A 7961-nucleotide genomic window follows, 5' to 3' on the forward strand; every position below is an offset into this window, starting at 1 on the left:
TGAAGGCTGTTAATCCATCGTCCCCCCGCATCCAGTGGCTCATCCACCGGGCTTCTCCCGTCCCTCCCTCTGCCACTCCGCGCTCAGAAGGGACGGGGAGAGGAGGGAAGAGAGGGATGCTAAAAATATACGGTCAAAAAGCTCTGAATCGGACCCTTCTTCTTAATCAACTTTGTTTGCTTTCCTTCTCAGCTGCGCGTTAACGCCAACCGGGGAGAGCGCGCTGAGAAGCAGTCAAATAAAAGCCCAAATTTACGAGCTCTCAGGCTGTTCTTCCTCCTCTCGGAAGGTTTATCACCCCGCTGCCGGGTCCCACTCTCACACAAGCGGGGGGATCTCCTGTCAGCGCTGCCGCAGAGCTCCCCCAACTCTCCCCGAACACATGCGCACACACACACACGCACACACACGCTCTCTCGCTCTCTCTCTCTCTGAGCGTAAAATACGCACGGCACCTCCTCACACACCACCGTCTCTCGGTGCGACTGGCAGAGTTGAGAGTGTGTGTGCTGACTTTAGTTGAGGGGCGGTGCGAGGATATAGAGGTATGGCAGAGAGATGGGAGTTTTTTTGGGGATGAAGGAGGCGGGTTTAGTGCGCTGCTAAGGTAGTGTGTGTGTGTGTGTGTGTGTGTGTGTGTGTGTGTGTGTGTGTGTGTGTGTGTGTGTGTGTGTGTGTGTGTGTGTAGACGGGACCATGTGTGTGTTTTAGAGGTCTCCCGGGAGGATGCAATAGCACAGCCATTCACTAATGCCCTCCCCAGCCACCCTCCACTCCTCTCCAACACACACATAAACACACTCTCTTTCACTCACTCACACACACACACACACACACACACACACACACACACACACACACACACACACACACACACACACACACACACACACACACACACTTCTTGGCAGCACCTCACTCTCCCTGTCACACACTCAACCAAATATTCTGCGGTCAACAGGCTATTTAAAGCTTGGCTGCAAAATGTCTGAATTTGAAACCAGCAAATCCCAATAATATGACAAATGTCAGCTACACACTATTGATTGATGAAAACGTTGTAGGAGGATAATAAGGCCACGCTGGCCTCGTGTAATACCACCGAGGACTCAATATCCTGGCGAGGAAGAAGAGCGAGGAGTCAAAACTGCAAGATGATATTCAGTAATTATTTACCTAACAAAGAAATGTATTAAAAATGAGAGAGAGAGAGAGAAAAAAATCATATTTATTGTGGAAGAATCAATGAATCAATCAAACGGTGCTGTCTCCGTGCGTCCATCACCACATGTGACTTTGCTCAAACCCGCAGGACTTTATTTTGAACCACCGAGGTTCCCCAAACCAAACGTGTCAGAGTGAATTATGGTGAAATGTGTAGAAAAAAGATGCACAAACTCGTAGAAGGTTTTTCAGATGTGGCAGCCATTAGAAACACGGGGTTGGATTATAGGATTAAAGGTTCATTCAATATAAGTAACAGAGTGAATATAATGATCAAAAAAGCAAATACAGGATGAGATATTGTTATAGTGTTGAAACGTGTTTCTACCTTTAAAGTTATTTAGTTATTAAGTTATAAAGAGAAACTGAAGAATATTAAGCCTTGACTCATAATAAGTCTCTACACCAATTCACATTCATAAATTCCCCATCAGTCATTAATACATGTTTGATTCATCTTTAATGAAGATGAATCAAATATCATATCATAATCAAATAACTATATTATGGTCCAGGAGAACATTTTATAGAATATGATCATTTAAATTGAAAAAAAAAAAAAAAAACACAGGTGATATTTGGACATTTGCACATATAAATGTTTATCAGCAGCACAAAAATAAAAATGATGTAGCATTTTATTTCCTTTTTTGTGAACTGTGGGTCACATTAAGAAAAGTCCAAAATGTGTATATAGTGTTTTTACTGCTTTCAAATGTTATAATGGATCAAATTGGACCCTGAACAATATGTAAGGGTTAACATTATTTCAATCAGACTGAAGGAAATGTTTGTGGTCATGATGATGACATATAGAATTGAATACATATACCCAGTGGTACATTACATTACGTTCATGTATATATATGTACTTTATAAGATGAAATTAGTAAAAATGAATGGGTTGGTTTAGCATTACAACAGCATATACATATATATATATATAGATCCGAATAATTTGGATGATGGATGCACAAATAGTAGAAAAAACAAATAAGAAAAAGTTTTTAAATTGAAGGGGAAAAAAACAGAATGAGAAGAAAACCCACAAAAGCAGCGACACTAACTAACCTGCTGATAGGTGAGTGCAGTGGTGCAGCCAAACTGTGTTTAAACCCACAAAACCTTCATGGATTCTAAGGTTTCACAAGGTGCCAACTATATTAAGCTGAATTATAGTGAAAACGTGTCTAAAATGATGCACAAAACATTTAGAATATATCAGTTTGATGAAATCCTGCAGCCATAAAAAATGGATTTGACTATTTCATCCAGTGTAAATATCATGTAGCTTCTTAAATAGAGATCTGAGAATATACAGAATATCATTTCCAGGTTTAGAGATAATTAACAGAGAAATAAATCGATGATGAACATGTATGTTAATATGGATCCAGTCACAACATCCAGCTCCACACGCACATGCACACACACACACGCACACGCACACGCACACGCACACGCACACGCACACGCACACACAGATGAGGAGAAACCAAGTAAAGAAAAAAAGTACAGACTGGAGATTTCAGCTTCTTTTCACACATGGGCCCAGTCTTAAATGTGTGTGTGTGTGTGTGTGTGTGTGTGTGTGTGTGTGTGTGTGTGTGTGTGTGTGTGTTCATGTGTGGGTGGTGGTGGTGGTGACGGTGGTGGTTGAGGTTTTTGGTTGTGTGTGTGTGCGCGTGCGTATGTGTGTGTGTCGTCTAATCTCATTTCACTTATTGGGTTTTAGGGAGCTAAGAATACACCCTGCTGGGACGAGACGCTGCAGCCGCGCCACCAGCTGTGTGCAGTGTGGCTCCTGGCTGCCAGACACACACACACACACACACACACACACACACACACAAAGACATGCACACACTGGAGCGTTAAGTAAGACAAGTCTAGCTGATTTTGCATAGTTAAAGATAAGATAAATGAGTATTGATCCCTGTGGAGAGAGTTAAACGCAGTAGCCAAACCAAATGAATTCAGAAGTGTGTGTGTGTGTGTTTGTGTGTGTGTGTGTGTGTGTGTGCAGGGGGAGAAAAAAGCCCTAAAAAACAGATTTTTCTACCAAACTTTTTATAAAAAACAGTAACTGACAAGAGCCTCTAAAGTTTTCTTCTCATCTGAGCGGAAAGTCTGTAGGTTCTTCAGAGAGAAAGCCGCAGAGTCAGAACTCCTGGACAGCTGAGCGGGAGCTGGTGTGGGAACCTGCTGACCTACATTCTGGGCCCACACACTTTTCTTCCAAAAACTTCTGCTCCCACTGAAACCGTTCCTGCTCCACACAATGAGACAGATGGCACCTGCGCCGAGCTCAGGAGGAGCGGTGTGAAACTCATCGCCGCGTTAAGCAGTGAGAGACTGTGAGGATTCTCCATCCGACGGTGAAATGAGATGAGTTGGGGGGAAAAAACATCCTCAGAGTGGATTCAGGTGTTTGTTTTTTGTTTGTCTTCATCTCCAGAGGTCACCTGCACCGGCTCTGCTGCTGATTGACCAACAGAGGGAGGAAGTGAGTAAAGCAGCCTGTCAATGATCAGCAGGGAAATCAACACTTCTTATGCTTCTCTTTCATAACTGAACTATATTATTACACTATCTAACGCATGAAGGAGGCATACTCAAAGTTGCAGCGCTCCACTAACATTCTGTCAATGCTTTAATGAAAGTAAAAACTTGAATATTTAAGCTGTCGGCTGCAATAAGTCAGTCAATATTCAAAAAAGGAAAAAAAAAAAAATCCTCCCGAGGCGAGTGGCACACGCTGCCAAAGAGCTCAAACGACACTATTTGAAGAAGTCCAACATAAATACAGCTGCAACAGAGACACTTGTGAGACCTGCGATGTCAAAAGCACAACTAAATGGTCTGTTAATGGATACAACATGCACACAACATAAAAACAGCAGCAGCCAAATCAAAGTGAAATGAAGTGCAGAGAGAGAGAGAGAGAGAGAGAGAGAGAGAGAGAGAGAGAGAGAGAGAGAGAGAGAGAGAGAGAGAGAGAGAGAGAGAGCACACACTGAGGAAAGCTTTTTTTATTTTGCAAATGAGACGTTTGCTTGTATGGAAGTAAAAGTCAGCGTTTATTATTAATAACAGTGGAGGTAGTTTTTTAATTCTTTATTGAAGTAAAAGTAGAAATAGTGCTGAATTACAGCTAAATGTACTTAAAGAATCAAAAGTTAAAGTATTCATGCAGCAGAGTTAAATATTTAATTATTATCATCTATTATATGTGATATTATCAGGTTATTATTAATAATGCATTCAGGTGAACATTAGAATCTTGCAGCTGGTGGAAGTGGAGCTATTTTAATGACAGTATGTAGTCTATCTGTAGTATTATGTTATATTTTATAAGATGTTTAGTTATAGTTATTGGATAATGTACTGGAGTAAAGTTAAAAGTGGCAGAAAATTGAAATACTCAAGAACTTTGCTGTAAATTAAGTCAAAATGCCAGTGTTTGACTATCTGTACTCATGTAAAGCACTTTGGATCAACTATGTTGTGTTTAAAGTGTGATATAAATAAAGTTGAAGTTGAATACACTGGAATAAAAAGTAAAATATTAAAATATTTCTCTAAGTTAAAAGTGGCAGAAAATGCAAATACTCCAGAAAAGTGCTTTAAGTTAAGACAAAATTACAAACTGACAGTATTTGACTTACTGTAATATAGTATCATAAGTCTCCTTTATTCATAAGCCATCATGAAAATTCATTAATTGCTATTTTCTAATGTAATTAGGTGAAAATGGAAACACAGTTTCATGAAAAATCATGAAATTCAAGCAAAATAAGACTGAAATAAGACACATTAAGAGTAAAATAAAGAATAATCTACATATTACACTTTAATATTATTGATTATTATAGGCCTTAAATATCAGCAAATATATGAGTGATTATCCATGTTTTATACTCCTGTCTGCGTAATGATTCCTCCAGCATACTGACATACAATGCCTTATTATTAAAGTTGGAGTAAAAAGTAAAATATTATAATATTAAAATAAGTTAAAAGTGGCAGAAATGTAAATGTAAATTAAGTCAAAATGATAAAATGACAGTATATGAGTAACTGCACTTTAGTGTTGTAAGTCTCCATCAAGACTCTCTCTCTCTCAGCATTACACTCAACCCTTAAATGGTCGAGCACATATAAATATTCATATGTATAAATTAATTAATTGCTATTTTCTAACATATCTAGGCTAAAACAGAAACACAATTTCAACAAACAGAAGAAAAACATCTGTACACTGGTGAATGAATCAGTAATACACATTTAATACACATTTAAGAGTCAAATAAACAGTAATCAAACATCAAGTAAATATAAAAAATACTAATGACCAGTGTCTATGTCTATGTATGCTTGATACAAATGATGATTAGATTTTAGAATGTTGGCATGAAGTCACATGACCTGAATTTTCTCATGAGATAAAATGCACCCAATGAACACTCTCCAGATGATGATGTGAGGTAATAAGCAGTGTCACTTGTTTAATGGATTTCTTTTGAAATGATTGTTGCTATCACTAAATAAATTTAAATAAATTCGATCATGTCACAAGCCAAAGTCAGAAAGCCACTGGACAGATGTGTTTAAATCAATGTCAACTGATAATCAACATTCCACATGTCCAGATGTTGACTTGCTAATGGGAAGAACGGCACAGCTGCAATAGAGCAGATTCAGAAGCTGATTACTTGAACTTAGAAATGTTGGTGTGGAAATAAAGTGTATATATATATGTGTATATATATATATATATATATATATATATATATATATATATGATGAGTTATATTAAATGTGCTTGAATGACTATGGATGATATTTTATATTTAAAACATATTCATTTGCACTGAAAGCTTGAAATTATTGGTCAGACTTTTTCCACTTATATCAAATCCGATTTTAATTCTCAGGATATGTCATGAATTATTTTTTTAATTTATTAAAGATGATTCCATTTCAAATTCACATTTCATTTAAAGATAGATGGATAATATTCATTGGAGTTAAGTTTTGAGTTTTACTCTGATTACAGAATTGATCTCTATCATCTTATCATATTTAAACACAATTTTAATCACAGTTGAACCTATTTGCTTTCCACATTGTTTATGTATGTCAGAGTGTGTAAGTGTTGGGCAGCTGTCAGTGGACATGTGCACGTTTTGACTGAATCGTCAGTTTGCAGCTCTGAGCTGTGTCCTGAAGTGTCCTCTGCTGCTCACAATTAGGATCAAATCTAATTTGCAAACACAGAAGCATGCGAGCGCTCGTGCCAACACTCAGCAGTTTCAACCCACTGCTTCCTCTCCAAGACCATGTGTGTGTATGTGCATGTGTGTATGTGTGTGTGTGTGTGTGTGTGTTGTAACTAACTTATATTTTAACTTACGTACACTTTGTCGAGTGTGTGCATTGTGCCACTGCTGAGGGAGACACAAGCTCACACACACACCCACACACCCACACACCCACACACACACACACAATCACACACCATTGCTTGTGAAAGAAACCATTATCCCCTACGGAGCCCCAGACATCTGGGCTCGCTACACACAGCATGCAGGCCGCCTCAACCCCGACACACACACACACACACACACACACACACACACACACACACACACACACATACACACACACACACATCTGTACACGACTGTGTGTGACAGATAAAGACAGCGAGATGGCATGCACAGTGTGTGTTCCTGTTGGACACATGAAACATGGGGGGGTTTCATGGAGGGGGGCGGGGGGGTGCATGAGAAAAAAAAAAGTCTGAGTCAGGACGTGTTACCCTAACGACCCCCCCGATCCCCATGGCAACGGGAGCTGGCACACACGCCCGGCACAAAGGCACTCTGGGAAGGCACAGGTTTTATATTGCCGCTGGCTTTACACTCCTGTGCCATCACCCCGGTAACACTAATGCTGCTCGGACCTGTATCGCTCTAACACTCTCGAGCGATGCCACACACACACACACACACACACACACACACACACACACACACACACACACACACACACACACACACACACACACACACACACACACACACACACTGGAAGAGTTATGACAATTCTGACAAGTTTCTTCCTCTCTCTCTGTCTCTGCTTCCCATTCTTTCTCTCTTACTGAAGATGGTCCTCATTCATCTTGCTGTCTCACGAGAAAGAGAGGGAGGGATTTGAAGAGGACGTGGAGGAAAAAAAAGGGCAAGGAGTAGGAGGAGGAGGAGAGTGTGTTTACATGTGCAGTAATATCCCAGTTATGATCTGATTTATGTGTTTACACATATAAACATCATATCAAAGGTTCAGAAATTTAAATAAACACTCTTCCTGGTTTTAAACATTTGAATTCTAGGCTGAGGACTCTGATGGACCTTTTGATCATCCTCCAATTTGACTGCACGCAGCACTCCAGAAGTCCCGACCTCAGCAACTTTTCATTTAGTTTGTAACACAAATTACATGATGAATGATTTAATGATGGTCTACATGCTGAAATAAATAATCCAGTCTGAGTGGTAATGAGGAGGATAAACTGTCACCCTTGTCTTCCTTTAGTGGAGATAAGATGGAGAAGTCAAACACAGCAGATTCCAGACATTTAGGGAGTTTTCAAGCTTGGGTTGTTTAGTCCGGTTGAGAGTCTCTGTGGTTAGTTTTCCCCCCTTGATGTGATCCGTTTGGGCAGATCTGCA

Source organism: Scomber scombrus, chromosome 3 (assembly GCF_963691925.1).
Source record: "Scomber scombrus chromosome 3, fScoSco1.1, whole genome shotgun sequence".
Taxonomy (NCBI): Eukaryota; Metazoa; Chordata; class Actinopteri; order Scombriformes; family Scombridae; genus Scomber; species Scomber scombrus.